This window comes from Cebus imitator, unplaced genomic scaffold, assembly GCF_001604975.1.
Source record: "Cebus imitator isolate Cc_AM_T3 unplaced genomic scaffold, Cebus_imitator-1.0 Scaffold245, whole genome shotgun sequence".
Lineage (NCBI taxonomy): Eukaryota > Metazoa > Chordata > Mammalia > Primates > Cebidae > Cebus > Cebus imitator.
The window spans coordinates 1,241,181-1,266,555 of NW_016107560.1; positions in this window are offsets into that span (position 1 = coordinate 1,241,181).

Consider the following 25,375-nt stretch of genomic DNA (forward strand, 5'->3'; position numbering starts at 1 on the left):
GGCAATAAAAACACGGCGTCCACTCACCCTCTGCGCTTTCACTGGGAGCTGCAATCCTGAGCTGTTCCTAAACGGCCATCTTGGATCACCCCCTATTTTTCTCATTTCTTTGTCATCACCAAACTCAGGGTACCCATGGGTGTGATGTGGAGCTAGTTCCCTACAGCAAAACTATTGATGTTTCATAAATATGTGTGTCTGTTTGTATGTCTGCACACATAGGTGTATGCAAGTATACATAGACACAGCAAGTTTCATATTTTCAGGTGGAAAAAGGCTCAACTGTAATTGCATTAAATTCTAATTTGTAGCCTAATTTGAAGAGAGTTGGAATCTGTAGGATAACTAATCTTCCTAAGCACAGACATGAAATGTTTCTAATGTTTATATAAAAATTATGTGTCTTATTTTGATTTTATATGTTTTAATATTTCATTTTAAACATATTCATAAAAATTTTAACATTATTGTGTATGATTAAATTTTCTAATGAAAAATTGTTTTTAAACTGTTTAGTTTTTATGTTGGAAGCTATAGCCATTAGCTGTTTTAAATCCATTTTAAAACTATCCATCTTACTCAAATTTTATGTTGATCACTTTATTTTACAGTTCATATTCTTGGATGTTCATAAGAGATACTCAAAATATGCACAGAATAATTACTGTATTTCCTTCTTTTCAATAGCTATATTGATTGGCTATTTTATTTCTCCTCTTGTATTAGCCTGAATTCCTAAAACTATTTAAATAATAGTAGTAATATAAACATTTTATCTTATTTCTGACTTAAAAAATTATTTGTCATCTCATTTACCAAAATATTCTTATAGTAAGGAATAATTCATTTTATTGAATTTATTTTAATGTCCATGAAGATCTTTTTTATTTCTTGTTATACCTTTAGACTAATACAATTTTTATTCTATTTATAGGTTTATAATAGTAGGTATTGTAGTATAATTACCATAATCTATAGCTGATATATTCTGGTTTTATTTTTATTTGATTGGCATTTATTTAAATAATTGTGTCAATATGCACAAATCTCATTGCTTGAAAGCAGTGTTTTCCAACAATTTTTAGCTTTTGAACACTTTGCTCAAATTAAATGCTATTAGAAAATTAGACATGTAAAGGACTTACTCATAAATGTTATAAATAAAAAGGTTGTGAGAAGGGAGCACTTCTTCCATTTTCTTTTTCTATTCTTTTGCTCTGTATATGTTCTGAAAAGACATTTGTCCTTCTTGTGTAGATTTACTAAACATAATTTGAAGTTTTAATTGTTTTAACTATTTCTTTGCTGAACATTGTTGTATTCTTTATAATTCAAGAAATAAAGTGCAGTAAGTCTTCAATTAATGTTTGTAGTCAATAGGTTCTTGGAAACTGACTTTAAGCAAAACTATGTGTAACAAAACGAATTGTTTTTCTCATCAATGTCACAACAAAACAACACTGAAGGAAATGATATTTTTAAAGATCCTGCTGCAAGGTGTTTTGGCTTAAAGTTGCAGTTTTCAAGACCCTATTGATATCATTAAGTGAAGACTCACTCTATTTTAAACTGAACGTTTCATTTAAATATAGTTTGAGATTCATTCTAAAGATTTTTGACATTTCATTATTTTTTAGACACGTACAATCGCAAATTTTCGGTTTACTTTATCTGAAATAAAGTATTTTCACGTGGTTGTGTTGTTCCTGTTGGTATCTTTAATAATATTTTAAATATAAATACTGTCTAGTTTTTAAAACTTCATTTTCTCCTACTTAAAATTATTTGAATAACTCAGATTCTTTGATTTCATATTTCTTTGTGTATCTAGCAGGAAAGAGTAGTGTGGTAAAGTCTTCTAAAACCATATAGTTATGTTAATTTCTTCCTGTATTTCTAAGGTTATTTGTTAGCAGTTTGCTTTTGTTCTATTGGTCTTTGTTCAACTTGTGAACTGAAAATTTATGGTATTATATCTGCATTGTAGGTTATACTATCTATAAAAATCAAACAATTGTACCTTTTAATGATTTTTGCCTTTAATTTTATTTTGCTTACATTATTTGAGTGACCTAGATTTCCCTTGTTGTATTTGATAATCTACTTGCCTCATATTTATCATCATATAATTTATGTGTCTGTGTTTTTACATAATTACATATTCCTTGCTTTGATTGAGGCCCTTAGCTGTGTGCTACTTTTGGGTCTAGTAGTAATAATATTTACTAAATACATTATTGATCTGATGTATATTTTATTAATGATGTTAATCAAGAATACATGTTTTGAGTTCCTATTGTATCAATCCAAATATTGTGTACCATTTTCTTTTCTACTTACTCATAATTTTTTTTTGTTGTTTTTTATTGGTATAGTATGAATTTTACACCTTTATTATTACTGTTCTCACTTTTTATTTCAGGTTTTTTGTTGTTGTTTGCAATAGTTACATATTCAGGTTTCAACATATTTAAAAACTTTTTACATTTAGTGTCACTGGCTTAAACTTGTCTCTCCATCTTTCTTATAAGGCATGACTCCCCAGTTTTATCTCATTTGGCACAGATTTTTATCAACTAGATCATAATTAATATGATTTGGCTGTGTCCCCACTCAAATCTCATATTGAATTGTAGCTCTCATAATTCCCTTGTGTTGTGGGAGGGACCTGGTGAGAGATAACTAAATCATGGGGGAAGTTTCCCCCATACTGCTCTCATGGTAGTAAATAAGGTTCCATTTTTGCTTGGGTATGAGACATAAAGTCAAAATTTATCATTGTGGAGCTTTAAGATTTGACTGTCCTGTTTGACTTTGGACTTGCATGGGGCCTTTATACCCTTTGCTTTGGCCAATTTCTCCCTTTTGGAATGAGTGTACTTATCTGATGCCTGTACCTTCCTTGTATCTAGGATGTAACTAACTTGCTTTTGTTTTTACAGTCTTATGAGTAGAAGGAATTTGCCTTGTCTCAGATGAGACTTTGGACTGTGTACTTTTGAGTTCATGCTAAAATGAGTTAAGACTTTGGGAGACTGTTGGGAAAGCATGATTGGTTTTGAAAAGTGAGGACATGAGATTTGGGAGGGGACAGGTTTGGAATGATATGGTTTGGCTGTGTCCCCACCCAAATCTCATATTTAATTGTAGCTCCCATAATTCCCTTGCATTGTGGGAGTAACCTGGTGGGTGATAATTGAATCATGGAGGGTGATTTTCCCTGTACTGTTCTAGTGGTAGTAAATAAGTTTTATAAGATCTGATGGTTTTATAAGGAGAGACCCCTTTTACTTGGCTCTCTCATTCTCTCTTGCTTGCTGCCATGTAAAATGTGCCTTTTGCCTTCTGCCATGATTCTGAGGCCTCTCCCGCCACATGGAACTGTCAGTCCATTAAATTTATTTTTCTTTATAAATTATCCAGTCTTGAGTATGTCTTTATTAGCAGTGTGAAAACAAACTAATACAATAATCATATGTAAATATATAATCACAGAATTAAAGTGGGTTACATTCTTTTTGTACTTTTATTAGAAACAGAAGTATCCATAAATATCTGTATCACTTGGTTTTAATTTTACATAAATCACTTCAAAATTTATTGACTTAAATGTATGTAGTTGATAATTTTGCTAGGCACTATTCTGAGCCATATGAGGGTGATCTAGGCTGGTCTCTCTCAACTGGCTAATCTTTGAAGGCCTTTACTCACATGTCTTGCAGTTGATTGGCTGTGGGTTGTGGCCATCAAGATTACTAGGACCACTTGTTCCTCATATCCATCTAGTTAGTCCACACCTCTTATAGAGCATTAGGGTTTTATGAGCAGCAAGAAAAGATAATCTGCAAAACATAGTCATTTTTAAATACTTACATCTCATTCACTGATGTCCCATTGGAAAGCAAATCACAGGACAGGGAACAGAGTCAGGTTGAGAGTGACCTCAAAGTTCCATAACGAGGGTGCTGGCTACAAAGATTGGAATAATTTCTGCCCCTTAAAAATTATTCTTCAGAGATCTTTCAGTCTATGTTAATTCCTTTCTGTTTCAAAATTTTTTACAGCCCAAAACACATTTATTCCTTTTACTTCCTTTGTTCTTTCTTTACTTCTTTATGACTGTTCATTTACATTTGAATTTCTATATACACCCTATTTTGTATATATTAATTAGTGGTGGTGTATGTTGTTAAATTTCCTTACTGTTTACCTAGCTGCTGTTTTAGGGCTTTCCTCAGATCATATGCTGGAAGGCTTGTTGATATAAATTTACATCATCTCTATAGCAATTTAACAAAGTGACTCAAACAGCAAGGGAACCATAGCTCTGGGCAGTTCTAACAGAGGAATTTTATTTTTGCGTAGTTTACTCTCTGTGTCGATGAACTGGTTGCCCTGGGAGGAATGATGCTTTATTTCTCTTTATGACTGACCTTGCTTTCTTGCCAGCTATCCTTGTATCTGTTTCATAGCTAAACCCAATTGCCTTTCTGGTGCATTATGAAAAACCCCAACCACTTTGTCAGTCATTGGATAATCCTGATTCCTATTTACATGCTTTTGAATCTGTGTAGTGAGAAAAATTTCAATCATTGTATTCTCTGTCAGGTCTGTGGCCTACCCATGGCTTGAGGCATGGATAAATTAGGAAAAGTTAGTGTGATCCTGCCAGAATATCTATGCTATCTGGATGCCACATTGCTTCCATAGAAAATGAAGTTACAAGATGATCCTCTGTTTCTATCTCTATGCCAACCCTATCTGCAACATGGCAGTAAATATTAGAACACCTGCTTGATTAGGTTGTCTTGTTTTATATTTTATGTCTAGGTGCTCTCATCCATATCCATGAGTTTATCACCTATAGTCAAAATAATCATGAATGATTATATTAATTAAATACACTTTTAATGAATACCTAGCAACTTGGTGTTTCTTTTTATGTGTGTTAAAATCATCACTATCTGACTAAACCTAGTATGACATATGTTGTAACTCTTCTATTGGATTGTTGCAAAACTCCTGTGACTATCATTTTTATTTCACACATAAAAAGCCTAGAAGTTAAGTATATTCTAAACCCTGGCCTCTCTTCCTTAATATTTCAAAGCACAGGTAACCCATGGCAATATTCTCTTGATCAGTATGTTCTAAATATGTTTAAAACCTGACTGCTTTCTTTGTGTTCATCAGTATAATCCAAATATCTATTCTGCCTTTGCTATACTATTTCAATAGTTTCTGAACTGCTTTACTTGAATTTCATTTATTTTAAATCCTATATTTTAAAAATTATTTTAGTAAAATTTAGGAAAAACTATTAGTAAATTTTGCTTCAGTGACTCTAATGTTTAACAAATATGTGGTATGCTTTGTGAAATACTGTGATTTGCTGGTCTCATCATCACCTTTAATTTGATTATGGCTCTAACCCATGGTCCACATTTTACTTTAATTTTTGGCATGGACATCACCAAACTTCGTACTATTTTTGGGCTCCCTACTTTTGTCTTTGCTCCTGTTCAGTTTATTCCCAACACTTCAGTTACAAATTTTTTGTTAATGTAATCTGGTTCATGTTAATCTTCTGTTCAAAGCTGTCTACTGATTCCAAATTATTCCAAGTAAAACATCAAATTCTCCACCAGCAAATACAGGGATGTGCAAGGCGGCTCCTCTCTAAACACATCTCCTATTGCTTCTCTCTTTTGTCTGCTCCTGCCACACTGTCTTCTCTGTTATTTCTTGAAACATATCAGGCATGCTCCTACCTCAAGCCTTTTCACCCATTCTTCACTCTGCCTGAACATTGTACCCTCAAGACATGCTAAGTAGTCCATACCTCTTATAGAGCACCAGAGTTCAGTGAGCAGCAAGAGAGAATAATCTGCAAAACATAATCATTTTTTAAATACTTACATCTCATTCACTGATGTCCCATTGAAAAGCAAATCACAGGACAGACCACAGAATCAGATAGAGAGTGCCCTTAAAGTTCAAGACATGGTCTCTCCCTCACTGCCTTAAGGCTTTACTCAGCTACCTTTACTCAGTGCTCAAAATTTTTGGCTATTTTAATTTATCCATGTATTTCATAAGAATATGATTAGATTGATTGATTTTGTCTACTGCTATATCTTGTGTTAAGGTTACTAAATTCAGAAGTGTGACAGTTTTCTAAAATACATCATTTTAAAAATTATAAATACCAAATATTTGTTTGTAATTTTGAAATATTAGATTTTCTATGGATACCTTTTAAAATAGCAATATCTTTTATTTTATTAAAGTTTTAGCCTGGAAAAGGTCACACAAATATGTGTTTCTCTATAAAATCCAATTAACTTTTCTTAGAGTCAAACTTTACCTTCTTTGAGCTCAATTTAATAGAATCTCATCATATAAACTTCATGCCCTCTTGCATAGAATACTGTTTCTTTACGAGAAATAAAAATACTAAAGCTTTATTCAATTATTCACTTCATTGTAGTCAAATATAAGATTTAAATGGATTTTATTTGAAAAAGATATTACACATTCTTTATGCATACTAAATTTGTAAACTTAAAAATTGCTATGTAGAGATAAAGAGGTTAGGAAATGAAAACATAAAGTTTTGCTCTGATAGAAACAATTATACAATTAACATTATTTAGATTCTATACTGAGGCAAATATATCTTTTCCAATATCATAAAAAGTCATTTGCACTTTTATATTCATATATCTTTATAAAAGACCTTATGTAATAGATGTATAAATTGTTTTCATTATATGAAAATTTATAGTATTCTATTATCATCAAAATTCCAGCAAATCTGCAAGTTCTGTGAAATGTATCTCTATTAAGTGACAGTTTCTACTTAGCTAATTTCACTTTGTTTTCAAACTTTGCCGCAGATATTAAAACTGATTTGTTCTGAATAATGAACACTAATGCCAAGAAAAGTAAATAAATGTACAATGCCTAAACTAAAGTAAAATTAAAAGATACTTTTTCCTAGAATATAATAGCTTGTATTTTATCTTTTTGATCTTTAAAACACAATCTCAAAAATAGTTTATGGTTTTCTTTCTTGGCTTTGGGCAAGATTGCATACAGAAATGACCTCCTATTTTACTCAATTTTCACTGTACAGTTTCTAGAATATTTGCTGTTTACTTTGATATGTTTTTCTTCAGATCTTTTTTTTTAGGGAGTAGAAAGTAAACCAGGATTTTTCATTATCTTTCTTATAATCATCTTTCATTTTTTTTTATTTTTTTCTCTTTACAAAAGAGAAAATGATTTTATTTTCTTTTTATATATACTATTTCTAAGTTGCCATTGTATTTTTAACATAGAAATATAAAATGTTACATTCAGTTTAATTTAAGCTCGTTGGCACCTTGATTCTGGTGCAAGAAATTACATGTGGTGAATACAAAGGCTAGAACATGGAAAAATTTCCAAGTAAAGGAAATGACATTAATAAAGGCACATCTGTCAGAAATTTTGGAAAGATTAGGACATTCTTAACTGAGCTGCTTATATGAATCAAAGAAGCATAGGCTTGCAGGTTAGGACCACATGAAGAGCCCTAATTTCAGGTTAAACTTTACAGTAAACAATGAAATAAAACGTTTTCAAGAAGCTGGGATAGGCAAAATGTATGCGTAGGTTATACAAAATATTCTAATGGCTGTGAATGTGACATTGGAAAAATTAGTGGGTGCATTCTTAGCATATGAAGGAAAAAGGGGCAGGTCTTTCCTGCACTGTTCTCATGATAGCAAATGAAACTCACAAAATCTGATAGTTGTAAAAATGGGAGTTCCCCTGCACAAGCTCTCTTTTTGCCTGCTGCCATCCATGTAAAACACGACTTAATCCTTCTTGCCTTTCACCATGATTGTGAGGTCACCCAGGCAATGGAGAACTGTAATTCTATTAAACTTCTGTTTCTTCCCTGTCTCAGATATGTCTTTATCAGAAGCATGAAAACAAGCTAACACAGTAAATTGGAACCAGTAGAGTGGGGCACTGCTGAAAAGACACCCAAAACTTTGGAAGTTACCTGAACTGTGTAACAGGCAGAGGTTGAAACAGTTTGGAAGGCTCAGAAGAAGACAATAAAATGTGGGCAAGTTTGGAACTCCCTAGAGTCTTGTTGAATGGCTTTGACAAAAATGCTGATCATAATATGAAGAATAAGGTCCAGGCTGAGGTGGTCTTAGATGGAGATGAGGAACTTGTTGGGAATTGAGGCTAAGGTGACCCCTGTTATGTTTTGGTGAAGAGACTGACAGCATTTTGCCTCATCTTGGAGATTTGTGGAACTTTGAACTTAAGAGAGACAATTTAGAATATCTAGTGGAAGAAAGTTCTAATAGCAAAGCATTCAAGAGGTGACTGGGATGCTGTTAAATGCATTCAGTTTGAAAAGGGAAACAGAGCATAAAGGTTTATAATATTTGCAGCCTGACAATGCAATGAAAAAGAAAATCCCACTTTCTGAGAAGAAATTGAAGTCTGCACAGAAATTCGCATAAGTAACAAGGAGCCAAATGTTTATCCCAAATGCAATGAGAAAAATGTTTCCAGGGCATGGCAGAGGTCTTCACGGAAGTCCCTCACATTGCAAAACCAGAGGCATAGAAGGAAAAAGTGGTTTTGTGGGGCAGGCCCAGGGTCTCTGTGCTGTTTGCAGTGTAGAACTTGGTGTCCTGTGTCCCTAGCTGCTCCAGCCATGACTAAAGAGACCAAGGTAAAGCTCAGGCCATGGCTTCAGAGAATGTAAGCCATAAGCCTTAGCAGTTTCCATGTGGTGTTGAGCCTGCAAGTGCACAGAAGACCATAATTAGTGTTTTGAAATGTCTACCTAGATTTCAGAGGATTTACGGAAATGCCTGGATGTCCAGGCAGAAGTTTGCTGCGGTAGCAGAGCACTCATGGAGAACCTCTGTTAGGACAGCGCAGAGGGAAATATGGTGTCAGAGGCCCCACACAGAGTTACTACTAAAGACTCTCAATGCCAGCCATAAAAGTAGCCAAGAGGGAAGCTGTACCCTGTAAAGCCAAAGGGGTGGTGCTGCTCAAGATCATGGGAACCCACCTCTTGCATCAGCATGACCTGGATGTGAGAAATGGAGCCCAACAAGGTCATTTTGGAGATTTAAGATTTGACTGTCCTACTGGATTTTGGAACTATGGGGCATTTAGCCTCTTTGTTTTGGCCAATCTCTCCCATTTAGAATGGCTGTATTTATCCAATGCCTGTACCCCTCTTATATCTAGGAAACAACTAACTTGCTTTTGATTTTACAGCTTATAGGCTGAAGGACTTGCCTTGTCTCAGATGAGACATTGGACTGTGAACTTTTGAGTTGATGCTGAAATAAGTTAAAACTTTGGGGAAATGTTGGGAAGGCATGATTGGTTTTGAAATGTGAGGACATGAGATTTGGGAGGGGCCAGAGGTGGAATGATATGATTTGGTTGTGTCCCCACCCAAATCTCATCTTGTATTGTAACTCCCACACTTCCCAGGTATTATGGGAGGAACTCAGTGGGAGGTGATTGAGTTATGGGGGCAGGTCTTTCCTGCACTGTTCTCATGATAGTGAATGAGTATCATGAGATCTGATTGATTGTTTTATAAACAGGAGTTTCTCTGCACAAGGTCTCTTTTTACCTGCCACAATCCATGTAAGACATGATCTGCTCCTCATTGCCTTCCACCATGATTGTGACGCTTCTTCAACCATGTGGAACTGTAAGTCCATTGAACCTCTTTTTCATCTCAGTCTCTGGCATGCCTTTGTCAGTAATATGCAAGGGGACTAATACAATAGCCAACTGCAGTGGGTGGGAATTATGTTACATTCCCAGTTAATTATGATAGTTAATGGTAAGAAAGGGTGGAAGAACTGTGACAAAATGACATAATCTTTCACAGTCTGTTGGAGGGCCAATTTGTTAATGATGAAACATATTCTACAAATCAAGTTTACAAGTCAACATCTGTATACAAGCCAGAATCTAAATAAAATTATTAGGGCTCCCCCTTCTACCAATATATGATCCTGAATTTCTGTCTTTTGAGATTCTACCACTGAAATTCATTTATACTTTTCAAGAAAAGAAAACAAAATTAAAAACCTTCACATGTGATTTGACTAAGATATATTTCCTTTTATTCTGGCATAAAAGTCTTAAGCTTGAGAAACAAATCTTTAGCTCCTAAATTTCAGAAGTTATTATTTTATTTATTTGTGTGGGGAACTGGTTCTCAGGCCTTCAGATTCAGCTGTAAGGAATTATACCATCAGTTTTCTTAAATGTCTAGCTTATAGATCGCATGCCTTGGGACCTCTCAACTTCCACAAGTATGTGAGCCAATTCCCCACAATCACTCATATATATTGGAATTGGCTCACATAATTGTCTATATATAAAATACATAATTGGGCCAGGCATGGTGGCTCATGCCTATAATTTTAGCAATTTGGGAGGCTGAGGCAGGCAGATCGCTTGAACTCAGGAGTTCAAGATCAGCCTGGCCAACATGGTGAAACCTTGTCTCTACTAAAAATACAAATAATAGCTGGGTGTGGTGGCATGGGCCTGTAGCCCCAGTTGCTTGTGAGGTTGAGGTGGGAGAATTGCTTGAACCCAGGAGGAAGAGGCTGCAGTGAGCCAAAATTGTGCCACAGCACTCCAACCTTGGAGACAGAGCAAGATTCCCCATCACAAAGTAAAACTATCTATCCATAATTACATATAATTTGTGTGTGTGTGTGTGTGTGTGTGTGTGTGTGTGTGTGTGTGTATCACCTACTGGTTCTATTTCTCTAAAGATACCTGACTAATGCACACATTCATCATTATAAAATTTTTTATAATCATTTTGAACACAGCACACAAAAATTTTATGATATAATAATTTTCTGTTGCTTTATTATCTTTTCAGAGTAGTTTTAGGTTGACAGCAAAATTGAAAGGAAGATATGGAGATTTCTCATATGCTCCTTTGCCGCTACCCATGCATGGCTTCTTCCATTATTAATATACCCAACCAGAACCACCAGAGTGGCACATTTGTTATAATTAATTAACCTATGCTAATATAATCACCAACAATCCATGGTTGACATTATGGCTCACTCTTGCTATTGTACATTCTATTGGTCTGACCAAATGCCTAATGACATGTATACACTACTCTAGTATTATAGGATATTTTTGCTGCCTTAAAATTCTTCTGTGCTCTGCATATTTGTTCTTCCATCCTACCCAGCCCCCGGCAATCACTAATATTTTTACTTTCTGTGCCATTTTACCTTTAACAGAATGCCATAATATACCTTGATTTATTTATCCATGATAATTTTTTTAAATGTCATATTTTCTTATGGATGAACACATGAATAATTCTCTTTTGGAAGATGTATGTGATAGTTAAACTGCAGAGTTTACCATATATAAGCATGCTAGATATAAATAACTACTACTATATAAATATGGCTCTATGAACAAAACTGGTAAACTTCAGCAATTTGAACATTCGAATTGCTACTCCTAAATTAGTGAAAACAAAATTGACTATGGATGTTAATAAGATTACACAACAATATGTTAGCAGAAATAATAGAAACACAAATTCTTAAATTGGTACCAAAAATAGTGACCATAAGGAGCCTACAGTTTGCTATTTTACATTCTCATCTTGGTTTGCTTGAAAATTACCTGCAAAAAAATAAATAATAAATATAAATTACTGTCACACATTGCCTAATGCATTTTGGTCAACAATGAACCATGTATAAGGAAATGGTCCTGAAAGATTGTAATATATTTTTACTGAAACCTTTCAGTTTTTATATGCACAATTTTTACCATTATGTTACAACTTCCTGCAGTATTCAGTAGAGTAACATGCACAGGGTTAAGGAGCAATAGGCTATATCATATAGCCTAGGGGTTTGGTATACTATATCATCTAGGTTTGTATAAGTAAACTCCATGGTGTTCATACAATGAACTGAAATACGTTCTGAGAAATGTTCTAACAACACATTTCTCAGAACATATTTCTGTCATTAAGCAATGCTTGACTGTAATGGGGCATTTTTTTCTTTTTTGGAATGACTCTCACTCTGTTGTCCAGGCTGGGGTACAGTGGTGTGATCATGGCTTACTGCCTCCCCAGGCTCAGGTGATTCTCCCCCCTCAGTTTTTGTATTTTATTTATACTTTTACTTTTTTAGTAGGGGTGGGGTTTTGCCATGTTGACCAGGTTGGTCCTGAACTCCTGGCCTAAGGAAATCCACTCACCTTGGCCTCCAAAAATGCCAGCATTACAGGTGTGAGTCACTGCACTCAGCTGAAAAAGTTTTTACATCATGTATTTCCCAAACTTTTAAAATTCTTTCCAAAAATATTTATTCATTACTAAATTATCATATAACCTGAGGAGTTCTGTTGCAATGAAAGAACAAATATTTTAATAAATTCAATAAAGACAAAAGTAAAGTATAAATTCATATTAATCATAATTTTTCTTTACTTATATTTAATTGTATTTATGGGAGGTTTATAAGCCAGATTGAATATTTTTTATTGAAGTCCCTCAAATTTAATTTTGAAACATCTGATTCTAGTAATTTATATTACTCATTTTATTTATTTGTGCTGTCACCTTGGGCTGATTAGTTTTAGAAGAAAAGCAATTTTTAAAAAGTCATTTGCTAAGTAAATATTGGGATTGATAAACCTTTTCATTGTTTTTGTTTTTACAAAGAAGCAGGCAAATAATTTTCAAAAACGCACATCGTTTAAGAATTTTATACAAATTTGTTTAAAAGAGCAATAAATGATAGTATTAACATTTTTTAAGTAAATTAAACCAACAGTTTAAAGTATGACAGATTGTAGCCAACACTTATGCTATTTAATAATAGTGGGAGTCAATTAAAAACTTCTGTTAGGTATATTTTTTTATTGCATAATGTTCATTTTACTGTCACTATTCATTTTTGTAATATGCCTCTTGAAGCCTGCAATCAGCAGCATTACTTTTTCTGCCAGTTTTATGTACTCTTATGTGGTACCTGGAGAAAATGTACATATGTTTTATTTAAACACGTTTAATAATGTTAAAACTTGTCAAACTCTGTTTACATATTCTTAAATAGTGTGGTTTAAAATGTTTTAGAGGCTTAAATTAAAATATAGGAAAGCTAAATTGAACCTTCAAATTGGAGTTTTATGTTTCACAAGTTAAGGTTGTCTCTGGATTAAAAAAATTCAAACTAGTCTGGGCGCGATGGCTCACGCCTGTAATCCTAGCACTTTGGGAGACCGAGGCAGGTGGATCACTAGGTCAGGAGATCCAGACTGTCCTGGCTAACATGGTGAAACCCCGTCTCTATTAAAATTACAAAAAAAAATAAAAATAAAAATAACCAGGCCTGGTGGCAGGCGCTTGTAATCCCAGCTACTCAGCAGCTAAGCCAGGAGCATTGCATGAACCCCAGACGTGGAGGCTTCAGTGAGACAGGATCACACCACTGTATTCAAGCCTGGACGACAGTGCAAGACTTCGCCTCAAAAAAATAAATAATATAAAATAAAATAAAATAAAATTGACAAGTATGATCATGCTTCTACTATGTGCCAGTTCCTTGAGCAGTTCACTGTGAAAGTAAAGACATTTTGTATCTTCCATGTTTGCAATTGGTTTCTTAATGTTAATAGTTTATTGCCAATATTCAGTGACTTACTGTTGCATGTTGGTACCTGAAGTTTCTAATAAGTTTCCTGCATTTGGGACAGTCCGATTTCCAATTAAAGTGTGTGATGGAAAGCTAATATTTGCTGTCGCTTAAACCAGATGTGTAAAATGCATGCTAGATTAAAAGAAAAAAAAACTGTTAAGGAACAACTTAAAATTCATTTTACTCCCATTCATGAAGCTGAGGGAACAAACTTGATATAGAAAGAAGGCAGATGATCCCGGTCTAATCTCCTAGTGAGCTCACTGATAACTCACCTTCCAGCAAATTAATCACATATGCCAGCAAGAGTCTTTATATGAGCCTAGAATATATGATCCCATAAACATCTTGAGTGACAGATGCCCTTGATCTAAGATTGCTTACAATAAATAAATCTGGAATCTATGGAATGCTGGGGCATGGCTCTCTGGAAAATGCCACACAATTTATTTATCTGAATAATAAATGGAGATAGTTCATGACTGAATTGGCTTTGAATTGTGTAAGTGAAGAGACCACACATTTCCTTACCTTGAGACCTCAACTTTCAACTTGGCCAAGAGGGTGCATCCAGTGTGGGTAGAAAGGCAAGCAGAACATCGTCACCTCTTGCTTCATCTATGCCTCTTAAAAGTTTGTTTACTTGAAATTATTAATAAAGCTTAAAACTGAGTAAAATATCTGATTTTACAACTTGATATTTTATGCTTAGTGTTTGGTGGGACTGTGATGAAACTTTTCTAATAATGAAAACTGTACACAAAAAGAGGCTTGCTTCCTTGTCTACTTCTGGCTAAGGTAGAGAATACATTATATATTTTTTAATATTATTAAACATTTCTGACTTTTCTGGAGTTTTTCTCTGTCTTCAGATAGTTTTAGAAAATTTCCAATTTATATAACATTTTGAAATTATAGTTACATCTGTGATTTAGGTAATAAAACAAATCACTTTTTTTGGTTTAACTAAAATATACCACGTGACATTTGGCTTAAAAATCCAGTTGAAAATTTATATGCTCAATGAATAATTAATCAGGCTGAGATGAGTTTTCTCTAGATATATTCGTTCTTGTTTGTTTTTATTCTTATTTTAATTTCAGTCTAAGCACAGTGTTTCTATTGGTAAAATTGTGAATACTTAACATGCTCAGAGGATGTGTTCTCTGGATTTAAGTGCCCTTCACAGATTAGCATACTTGGCAGCTACCTCCCCTTCAATGGTTTTGCAACCACTTGGATTTTCCTCTTTCCTGAAGCTCTTTTTTTGAATATTTATTTATATAATAATTTCCATGTGAAAAGAACAACTTCTGTGTATTCTATGTGCTTGGATCTCATACCTACATACCAAAATGAGAAAATATTATTATCAATGAACTAGAAACATGCAGTATGGTATAGGAAGAGATGAATCTTTGTGAAAAAATAGAAAGTGTAGCATGTCGTACAAGGTATGCTAGTACTTTAAGAAATAATTGTAACCTATGATTTCAGGGATATATTTTGTTAGATAAATGACATGATAAGAATCAACTTTTTAAATCAATTATTGTTTTAAGCTACCTACTTACGTAGAAGATGCAACTATATAAACTGTATTTATACAGCAGTAATATGTACTCTTTTAGTCAGATGTTGTGAGCATGAGAGGACAGTGAATAGACCTCATGTGCCCCACAGAATAACACGAAAGTTAGTCAGATCATTATTGAAATCCAAATGTTTCAATATTATTTTTAAATTATAAGTGACATTTTAAGGAAGCATAATTGGTAAAATTTTTATTTCTCTCAAAGGGTTATCAAGTGTATTTTGACTTTGTAATCAGTACTCTGAAAGATTATTTTTGTAATTCTCCCTTTGTGATGAGCCAGATGGTGGCATCATTTTCATTCAAATTGTAGCTTTGAACTTTATTATCTAAATATTTTGGTTTTTTATGTCACAATTGATTCCGAGTGGTGTTTTTATGGCAGATTTTAGCTTACACAAATTTATAAAATGTCAACTCTGTTTTGGCATCTTGCTAAGAGATGGGGATAAAACAATGAATGTTGCCTACCCTTACAAAACTTTTATTTTAGTGAGAGAAGCAAAACTTTCAAATAAACAATTAAAACTATTATTTTATATGCTCTTCTAGAAATATGTAGAAACAACAAAACTGGTACCAGGTTCAGTGATTATCTTCATCTACTAATATTTCTATTAGGCAAGCAATATAAAATACAAAGGAGAACATGACACCTGACCTAGATTCTAAGGAAACACCTAAGGAATAGGTGTTTCCTAAGCCAGGAAAATGATATTTGGGGCATAACTGGAAGTACTGGTAAAGCCATGGAGGAAAACTATAATGCTGGGTTATGACTTTACATGTAGAAAAGTATTATGGAAAATGAGAATGAAAATTGAGAATGTAGTATCAGCTTAACAAAAGTAAACTATATGGTGAGAGAACATGCACATAATTACTGGAGTTATGAGACTGGATCGTTGGGTAAGAGTGTGGATCTTCTGTCATCCATTTAATTTTCAGTTAAGGCCAAGGAAAAAAGCAGGACCAGATGTTAGACTCTGGGAGAAGGACCCAGCACTTGGGCTGTTGGGTTATCTAAACTGCATAATTAAAAATCATCATCCCCTTTTTGGCCTAAGGAGGCCAGATTCTATAGCACTCTGATGAGCAGAATGTTGGCGCTAGCCCACATTTCCCAGATCAGCATCTGTGGTTAGAGACATACAAATGTGGAGAAGCATCACGGTATGAACAGAAGGCTTGGTTCTCAGCCATGTGATTGCATCAGTATAATGTGCTAGGCTGATGTCTTGGTCCTCCATCTCAGCCTCATACAAGGTTGGTTGCCTGAGAGCTCACCAGTTGTTGGTTTCCATAGAGGTTTTCAAGAGACCAAACTTCAGGAACTTCATAATGGACAAATTAACTCTTATTTCTTATTTATCCAAAGTGTTTACAGCCCATTTATAAACCATCCTTGCATAAAATCACATCTGAATATATTTATTATTATTTCATAAGTATTTCCAGTTGGTGTGTGGTAATTGACATTTAAATTTAGTCCTGCTTGACTTTTCAGCACACATTTCTAAATACTATCCTATGATGACCTTAGGGTCATTCAGTGTATATTCATTCGTGTTTGGGAAGAATAAGGTGATCTTTTATTCCGGATAGTTTGGGAAAAATAAGGCAATCCTTTTTTTTTTTTTTTTAATTTCCCTTCCATTTTCTAAAGCAGTAGAAATGACTGTAATAAGAAACAAAAGAAAGAGATTATATTGCATTCGGTTTGCAATAAATGAATGGAAGAATCAAACGCAATGCATTTGCTAAATAGGAGTGTTGAATAAAAGTAATATTCAAAATCACAGACTATAAAATATGTTGAATATACCCAAATATGTTCTTAAAATTTCTAGGCTAAATTTTGAAGAATGAGAATAAAGACTAAATGTTATGGGCATTTTTAAAAATCTTGGAGTTTGTAGCTGAGGCACATGTAACAGAAATCATGCAATTTGAGAGCCATTTTCAGTTCAAAACCAATCTAGGCATTATTTTCCCATCAAAATTCCAAGAGCATTACAATTATTTTATTAACGCAAAGAAGGAGATCGAAGAGTACACACAGAATCTTAGTAGAAACACAGGATGGATTCCATTCCTAGTCTTTGGTACTCAGAATATATAGGGGCAGTACAGTCTGTTTAATTGAAAATAGAGATAGATAACATATTGGAAGTACATTTTACAGAAACCTTTAAGTAAGTTTATGTATCTCTCTTTCTTTATCATCAAAAGGAATATTGTTATGTAGACCAGAGTGGAACGAGATTATCACAGAACAGAAATTACAAATGAATCAGAATCTCTGATTCAAAGACTGGATTAAAGAAAATAATGGAATCCAGTAGAACCTCAAGTTTCAGGACTTGGTAACTGAGTATATTTTAGGACACTAGTCAAGATAAGAAATGAATAGTAAGAACACATTTTTATGAACATGATTGGTTCCATTTGTGGTATTTTGAAGTAATTCGGATGATTAATAAAAATGCAGTAGGATGGAGACATTTAGTTGTATTATGAATCAAAAGCTAGATAAAGACTCGAGACTGAGCTGTCTAATTAGCAGAACATTGAGATGACAAAGAGGTAACTCAAGTACGGCCAATTCTTTGAGGAGCATGAAAATCCAAGAAAGGCATAGTTTTTCACTTTAGGAAAATACACATGCCGAAATGTATAAATACATTTTAGATTATCAAATTTTCATTATTGTAAAATACTTTTGATTTTTTATTCCTTTCTATAATTTTATCTATAATTTTATCCCCATATATTTTAAAATGTAAGGAATACAAGCATTACACTTCATTATAATAACTACTACCTAGCAGAGCTAAATACTCCAAGTTTCTGAAATGTTTTGAACTTATTGGTTGATATCTGTTTACTTGATTCATGTATCAATCTCTGAATATATCTAAAAAATTGAAACTGTATGAAACTGCATAGAGATAAAAACATTTCAAGTCTACACACTCATGAAATAAGAATTTGGTATATTTTGATACAAATTTAATTTTAATATCAGTATGCTATAAATATACAGATATATAGTCCATACCTATTCAGTATATATACATATACTATGTATATATATGTATAGCTATTAAATATATAGGCATATGCTTTGTACTGTATCAATGCATATAAACATAGACAAAACTAATGGACACTGTAATGCCTTTACTAACATTAAGTCTTAGAATAAGTGATTTAAAAAATACAAGCAGGAAGCCAATATAACTCTTATTGTTGTAGATAATTATACATTCCAGTTTCTTTTTGTTTTCTTTTTTTTTTTTTTACTTTTTTTTTACATTGTACTTTAGGTTCTGGGGTACACATGCCGATCATGCAGTATTGTTGCATAGGTACATACATGGCAAGGTGGTTTTCAGCCTCCATTCCCCTGTCACCTATATCTGTCATTTCTCCCCACGTTATCCCTCTCCAACCTCCCCAACCCCCGCTGTCCTTCCCCTGGTCCCCCCCAACAGACCCTAGTGTGTGATGCCTCCCTGCCTATGTCCATGTATTCTCATTGTTCAATACCCACCTATGAGTGAGAACATGCAGTGTTTGATTTTCTATTCTTGTGTCAGTTTGCTGAGAATGATGGTTTCCAGATTCATCCATGTCCCTACAAAGGACACGAAATCATTCTGTTTTTTTTTTTTTTTAAGTTTGGCTATTTATTTTATTTTATTGACTTTTCTCATTTACATCCCTGACAACATTGACTTTTGTCATTTTTTTGCTGGTTTATTGCATTTACCTATAACTATCTGCCCTAACTTCAGTCTTTCCTTGACTTAGAAATATTGTCTACTTAACTGAAGAAGAAATTATCCAAAATGACAATTGAACCATATAATTAATAACTCTAAATCATTGATAGTGCTCCATTTCCACAGGCAGGGAAAGGAGTTAACATTTGGTAAGTAACTGCCACGTGGGAGAAATACAGAGGAGTCTTGCATGATTAACTAAACTTCATTGCCTCATTTACCTGAAATTGTTATGGAAGAGAAAATATAAACAACAGGCAAGCATGGAAATGGAAATACCTGTAAATAAAATACAGTTTGTGCATGTGGAAACCAGATTTTGGGATTGCTTCATACTAGAAAAACAAAAGCAAAACCAATGAATTCAAAGATGATTCAAACAATTAAATCACAGGAACTCTGGTAAATTATATTAGTCTGTCTCAGGGTAATCTTTCCACTTTTTGTTTTGTATTATATCTCCTCTTTTTCCTCAGGATTTTACACTATGGATTATTTATTCTCACTCTCGTATATGTACTTCTTTTCCCTCTCCACTGGATAATTCTAAGTTAAATTCATTCATTCAATTAATGCATATTATTTCTATAAAGCTAAATATATAGATAAATGGATAGACATGTACATACATATGTAGTTATGTAGATCTCCCACTTGACGACGCATAGTCCCGGAGCTATTGCACTTTCTTTTTCTTCTTTTACAACTAACTATTGAAGATTTTATCCATAATGTTGCATTATTTCTCCAATCTCATTAATTCTTCAAACCACTCCCTTCTTGCTTTCACTGTAACAGTCCTCTGAAAATGGGAACTCTCACTGTTTTTTTCCAAATACTTGTTACTGCACCCAATAAATATTGATTATTTCATCTGCCTTTGCATCTTTTTTTTTTTTTTTTTTTTTTTTTTTTTTTTTTTTTTTTTTTTTTTTTTTTTTTTTTTTTTTGGCTCCCTGAAAGCCTCCCAAGTTCAAGCAATTCTCCTGTCTCAGGCTCCCGAGTAGTTGGGATTACAGGTGCTAGCCATCATGCAGGGCTAATTAGACAGCTCAGTTTTGAGCCTTTGTCTAGCTTTGGATTCATAATACAACTAAATATCTCCATCCTACTGCATTTTTATTAATCACCTGAATTACCTCAAAACACCACAAATGGAACCAATTATGTTCATAAATAATGTGTAGCCAGGCTGTTCTTTAACTACTGACCTCAAGTAATCAATCCTCCCACCTAGGTCTCCCAAAATACTGTGATTTCCGGCGTGAGCCACCACGCCCAGCCTGCCTTTGCTTCTTAACAGCATTCAGACCTGTTCGCCATTTCCCATATTTTGAAGTGTTTTATGTCCTTGAGTTTAATAATGCAGACTCCTTGGCCTTCCACATTATTTGTCTGATCATTATTTATCTTCCGTTTAAAGACAGCATTCTGCAAGTAGCAGCTCTGTTCATTACTCTTCCTCTAACACATTTATTTATCCCTTTCTACAGGAAAATCACAACTGAATTTTTACCTAGACCAGTCTACTCTGACAGAATTATCCACTAAGATGGAAGTTTTCTATATCAAGACTGACCAAAACCATAGCCATTAGCTGCACTTTGATATAGAGCACTAGACATGAAGCTAGTGAGACTGAGAAACTGAATTTTAAATTTTATTTTAGTAACCATGTGTCTACTGGCTACTGATTGGATCGTACAGATCTAGAACTCCCAACAGTCTATTTGGCCTTATCTCTTAGATGTTTGCGTACTATCTCTCACTAAAGGAATCACGCTGAATTAATCTTCCTCCTATCCAAATCTGCATTTCCTCTAGATTCTACAATTTGCCTATTATGTAAACTGAAAATCCAGGAGTCATCAGACAATGCTCTCTTCAATTTTCCTCTGGACTTTCCCTTCAAAGTACATCTCAAATCAGATCACTTTCCTGATATCTACCAGAAACCACCCAGTCTAACTACTATTTCTATCTGTTTTGCTTCGTCGGCCTCTTGCTATTATCTAATTTACCTAATTCATATTTAAACACAGCCACAGTACTCTTGATGAAACACAAATCTGATGGCATTCATTCGCCCTACCCCTATTCCTATCTACCCAATTTAAAATTTTCCGAGAGTTTTTTTTTTTTTTTTTTTTTTTTTTGAGACGGAGTCTCGCTGTGTCGCTCAGGCTGGAGTGCAATGGCCTGATCTAGGTTCACTGCAACCTCCGCCTCCAGGGTTCAAGTGATTCTCCTGCCTCAGCCTCCTGAGTAGCTGGGATTACAGGTGCCTGCCACCATGCCTGGCTAATTTTTGTATTTTTAGTAGAGACGGGATTTCTCCATGTCGGTCAGGCTGGTCTCGAACGCCTGCCTCGCCCTCCCAAAGTGCTGGGATTACAGGTGTGAGCCACTGTGCCCAGCCAGTTATATTTGTTTTAAAGTGTAAACAGAATCTTTAAAATGGCCTATAATAGTCTTACATTTTGGGGGTCCACATTTACCTCACTTGACTATTCTCAAACCACTTTTACCCTTGCTTAATGTAAAGACAATATTAAACATACAATTGTTTTTTAATATTTACAATACACATTACCAACGTATAAAGCACTTGTTTTTACACCTATCTGGTTTAATGCTTACATTCTTGTAAGCTGCATCCATTCCACCCACACAGGGTTTTTTATTTTCTTTTATTTTGGTTTTCTTTTCATTTCATTGAATACACTACAGTGCCTTCAACCACATGATCCTGGAACACATTTTCTTCTTTCCCATTGTATCCACTTTTTATCTAATTATCTCTTTCAAATCTAGATCCCTTTTTTTATTATAAATTTTGCAAAAAAGCTAATAAACGTTAAGCTTCAGAGTCTCTCATTTGCATGGGCTGCTTCCAAGACTGCTTAGTTTGAATTATTTTTCTTAAAGTGGGCCCACAAATTTTGTAAGATTGTGGTCATACTAATCAGATCCAAAGATGGCCACAAAATACAACAATTTTGCTTCTTAATCTTTTAAAATATGATAATTGCCAACTGGGTGAATTCTGATAATGAATTGGGAGCAATTTCTATAATCTAGTATTAAATTTTTGTAAGATTGTCTGGAGCTTATTCTATGTACAAAGCCAGATGAAGAAATTGAGTTTTTCAGGGTTTAAGACATTTTTCCATGGAAATGAACTAGTGATTTCCTAACTACAATCTAATTCTTCTTCTACCTAGTAGAGAGCTCTCAGATGCTTTATACCTCAGAAAAGAAATGTTGAAAGAATTAGTATATTGTTATTTTGTCATAAAAAGCTTTTATTTTAAAAATCGTATTGCTAAAAGTGTTGAAAAATAGCATAAATAACAAAACAATAATTTAATAAATAAAATGAAATATGTATTCAATTTGTTTATAAAATGTCAAAATGTGTGTATTTTAATATTAACTTTATACATTATTTGAAATAAAAAAGAAAATGTAATCACTGGTAACTAAAGATAATATAATAATTTTATTTCAAATATATAAGCAAATAAATATCAAATACACTTCTATCTTGCATAAAAAAAGTAAAAGGAGATTTTAAATTCAAAACAGTAAAATTTGTTATCCTTTATTTCATTAGATTATATATCTGCTACAGTGCAGTGGACCTTGAACAAAATGGGTTTGAACTATGCAGGTACACTTACGAACGAATTTTTAAAAATAAACACATAGGAATAATTTTTGGAGATTTGCAACAGTTTGAGAAAACTCACAGGTGACTGTGAGCCTAGATATATCAAAAAATTAAGAAAATATTATGTATGTTATGTATGCCAAAATTATCTGTAGATGCAAGTCTGTGGTATCATTTCCCACCACAAAATATACACAATTTTTTTAATAAAAATTTAACATTTATAAAAACTTACACACACAAACACAGATAGTACGTGATCCCATTTGCAGTGGAGAGAAATGTAAAGAAATATAAAGATGCAGTATTAAATTATAACTACATAAAATTAACTGTAGTACATACTGTACTGCTGTAGTAATTCCATAGCTGTTTCTCATTGCTACTGCAGTGAGCTTAAGTGTCGTGAGTATATGCTTAAAACACCGTGTGATGCTAATCGTTTCTGCATGAGCAGTTCATTTCTCCAGTAAATTGTATATCACATAAAAAGTGATCCCTCGTGGTTCTCACGTATTTTTCATTGTGTTTAGTGAAATGCTGTAAACCTTAAATAACATCATAGAACGGATGCTAAGTGCCACTAGTGATACTGGAAGTGCTTCTAAGAAGCAGAGAAAAGTCATGACATTACAAAAAAAGTGGAATTGCTTGATACATACCAGAGATTGAGGTCTGCGGCTGTGATTGCCTGCCATTTCAGGCGGAAGATTCATCTTATAAAGAGATAAGGTAAACTTATGGTATCAATAAATACAGTACAGTATTGTAAACAGTACTCTCTTTCTTATAATTGTCTTAATAACATTTTTTTTCTTTAGCTTACCTTAAGGTAAGAATACAATATATAATGCATGCAACATACAAAATATGTGTTAAATGACTATGTTACCCAGGAGGTTTCCAGTCAACATAAACAATTAGTAGAGACATTTTTGGGGAGCCAAAAGTTATAAACGAATTTTTGACTGTGACAACATTCGGAGGGGATCGGTGCCCCTCACCTCTGCTTTGTTCAAGAGTTAACTGCATTTAGAATGGCTCAATTAACTCTTTCATTGTAAAAATTAAGCACTATTTTTTACGTAATGAGGAATGACTGGCATAAATTTTTCAAATGTGGGCTCTCTATGGAATGTTGAGGACACGAAGAACTGATCAGCAAGGAGGAAAGAAGTGAATTTACTTATCCTATTATGAGCGTAAAGTATATAACATGAGAGGTATAGAGTAACAATCTGTTTAAATCCTTATGTATTTGAGGAAGATGTTAAAATGCACAATGATTTACAGGCAGAGATCTTTGACAGTATATATTCATACAAAAATGTGAAAAATCTCTCCAAAGATTGCAATATTATTGGGGAGAAGGAAGGCCTTCAATTTTTGTTCTGTTAAAAAATATGGCAACTTTTTAAAAGTTTATCAGTGAGATATTGAAAAAAAAATCCTCTATTACAGTCAACACTTCTGACATCATATGTGTGGGGGTCTTGCCACACCAAGCAATTCTCCAATTCTTAGTGGATATTGATTGAGTGTCCCACATTCTAACTCAATTCTGATGCTAACTTTATGGATTTAATGCCTATCCCACAGGTTAACAATTCAGTCCCACAAGACTATCCCTAACCTCAGACACCAATTGCAAGCATAGGTTGTCACTTGCATTTCTAGCAGACTGCCTGCAAATCAGGATTCCTACAACCTCCTTCTAAAATTTTATAATGTGCTGGAATGGTTCATGGAACTCAGGGAAACATATACTTACATTTACTAATTTATTACAAAGGATGTGATAAAGGATACAAATGAAGAGGTATGTAGATGGAGGTCCAGGAAAATTTCTAATGCAGGAGCTTATGTCCCAGTGGAATTGAGGTGCACAACTCTCCTGGCATGTGGATATATTCACCAGGCTGATAAAATTTTATTCAGAATATGAACTCTGGAAGCTCTCCAAACCTTGTACTTGTATTTTTTTGGAAGCTGCATCACAGCGTAATCAATAATTAATTTTGCCTCCAGCTTCTATTCAATTCCCAGAGGATTAGGTGGGCTGAAAATTCCAAGCTCCAATAATTATGGCTGGATCCTTTTGGTGACCAGCCCCTATCCAGAAGACCAATAAAAGTTGATTTATTAGAACAAAAAATGCTTCTATTGCCCAAGAAGTTCTAAAAAGCTCTGTGTGTTAAGAGCCCTGTGTGCGAAATTGATGTCAAAGACTAAGAATTTTTAAAAAGATTATTTTAGCACCCCAGTAACTCAGGAAATTAGGAGAGCTTTAGGAGCTCTTTGTCAGAAACTGGGGGGACATGGGTTACATCTGTAATCCCAGCCCTTTGGGAAGCCTGAGGTCAGGCATTTGAGATCAGCTGGCCAACACAGCAAAACCCAGTCTCTACTAAAAATACAAAAATTAGCCCAGCTTGGTGGCCAGCACCTGTGATCCCAGCTGCTTGGGAGGCTGATGCAAGGAGAATTGCTTGAACCCCACAGGCAGAGGTTGCAGTGAGCCTAGATCATGCTATTGCACTCCAGCCTGGGCAACACAGCAGGA